The sequence below is a fragment of the Diospyros lotus genome, chromosome 10 (genome assembly GCF_014633365.1).
Source record: "Diospyros lotus cultivar Yz01 chromosome 10, ASM1463336v1, whole genome shotgun sequence".
In the NCBI taxonomy this organism is placed as follows: domain Eukaryota; kingdom Viridiplantae; phylum Streptophyta; class Magnoliopsida; order Ericales; family Ebenaceae; genus Diospyros; species Diospyros lotus.
This window is the reverse complement of record NC_068347.1, coordinates 2145487-2148024: the sequence shown is the minus strand read 5'-3', so window position 1 is coordinate 2148024 and position 2538 is coordinate 2145487.

Below are 2538 nucleotides of genomic sequence, written 5' to 3'. Positions count from 1 at the left end.
GAATGGAATTGTCGTCGTCATCTGATATATCAACTACCATGCTTCCTGTTGATTTCTCTAAGTTTTTCATAGGCCAAATGGTATGGTGTTTCACATGAAAGAGCATATTAAGTGTTTATTTTTATTTTTATTTTTTCCAAAATTGCATGACCGGCCTGTTTAGATTGCAAATTCAACATGCATTTCTCAAGCATGGCCATTTCGATATTTTATCAAGCTAAGGCACTTGCAATCTAACATATTATGTAAAAAATGTTGAATAACTCTAATATTTGTTCTATTCTATAGGGAGCAATTTAGTTTGGATTTTTTTTTATTTACATTAGTTTCTGAATAATATTGAACCAATAGCATTGAATACAAAGCAACAGCAAGTCAATGGTAATGGAACCAAATTAGGCAAAATAACTGGAACCTGATTCTGAAATGAGAACTGAAATTAGGCATGACAGTCAAGCAGTTGCCCTGACATGGAATGACTGAGCAAGTCTTAAGCAAATAACACACTACAATAGCTTTGAAATTTGGCAGTGATTTATGGTCAGAGAAGATATAAGTGTGAGAGTGCAAGTAAAGATAATGACATTATGTATTGGAAATGGAGGTAGACCCAAGACTTACAGAATAACACCTATATACCTTCTGTCACACTGGGAAAAGACCTGGATGTTTATAATTGATAAAACTTTAGCTGGAAAAATCATATGTATTTCCAGCATAATAGGACTCAATATATACGGTTCTGAGGGTTAACAACCCACCTCCTTAAAAATAGGACACACAGCCTAACCAACTATCTTGAAACAAACAAACAGATAACTTTTATAGAGGTAACACCTAACTCCTGGCCCCTCTGGCGTCGGACAAATGATACAATCAAGAAGACATCATGAAGATTAACTTCTTGTCAAAAATAGTTGGCTCTCATTAATAAAAAATGCTTCAATGTTATCACTCTGCAGTGTTTATCCTCTTGTAAAGTAAATCTGACAAGTACCAGCAAAAGCCACCAAGTAAAACAGTTGAAAATTAAAAGACATCAAAGAAAACTAAACAGAAAAAAATATGAAATGGATGATCTATGGCGCAACAACGTAGAGACCAAACAGTTTTCTAAGGATAGTTAGTGAATATAAAGTAATTGAGGTACCTTGATGAGTTCAAAGATTGCTTAAATGGCGAGGGAGGCAGCAGCAATAGCGAGCGATGGCGAGGGAGGTAGCGGCGAGAGATGGTGAGGGAGGCAGCGGCGAGACCGAGCGAGAGCAACTGAGAGCGAGGTGAGGGAGGCAGCGGCGAGACCGAGCGAGAGCAACTGAGAACGATGGTGAGGGAGGCAGCGGCGAGACCGAGTGAGAGCAACTGAGAGCGAGGTGAGGGAGGCAGCGACGAGACCGAGCGAGAGCAACTGAGAGCGATGGTGAGGGAGGTAGTAGCGAGACCGAGCGAGAGCAACTTAGAGCGACGTGAGAGCGAGCGAGAGAGCGTTAGGGTTTGCAGGAGGGATTTGGGGAAGATTAATTTGGGCGAGGGCGCGTATATAAATCATATCCCGGCGGTTTTTAAACCGCCGGGGATGGGTCATAATTCCATGCGGTTTTTAAAGGGACGGGTCATAAAAATCCCCGGCGGTTTTTAAAAACCGCCGGTAATATGTAAACATTACCGGCGGTTTTAAAAAACCGCCGGTAATATGTCAACATCCCCGGCGGTTTTTAAAAACCGCCGGTAATATGTAAACATTACCGGCGGTTTTAAAAAACCGCCGGTAATATGTCAACATCCCCGGCGATTTACGAAACCGCCGGGGATATGTCAAGATTACCGGCGGTTTCATAAACCGCCGGGGATTGTGGCGTTTTCCCGACAATTATACAAACTGCCGGGAAAAGTTCGTCGGCAAAATCTCATTTTCTTGTAGTGAATGTACAGGTGATTTGAGTACAGGGAGTACTTATTTATCATTTTATAACTTCGGTCTTCGGTTTGGTTTTGTTAAAAAGAAAAAAAAATGAGGTCAAAAAACAAAAATTGTAATGCCCTTTGCAGAAATACCTCTGAAATTATCAACCCCTTGAAATTGTAAACTCGGCAGGATGTTGCTGTTGCATGGATATGCTGAGTACCAATCTTGAGTCATTGGGTCCATATTTGTGTACTTTGTATCCCTCTCAGGTTGTTGGAGTTCTGTACTTTGTTCGACTTAGGTAAAATTAGAAAGGGTGTGTGCGCCCCCCCCCCCCCCCCCCCCCCCCCCCAAAAAAAAAAAAAAAAAAACCTGCATGGATATGCTGACTACCAATCTTGAGTCATTGGGTCCTTATTATTTGTGTACTTTGTATCCCTCTCAGGTTGTTGCAGTTGTGTACTTTGTTCGACTTAGGCAAAATTAGAAAGGCTATGCCCCCCCCCCCCCCCCCCCCCCCCCCCGCATGCCCGCGTCAGTGCCAAATGTAGACAGAAAATATTTCTCTGTTGTATATATTTTTACTTAAAATATGGAGCTCTTAGGGTCACAACAAAAATTTCATGCAAGGA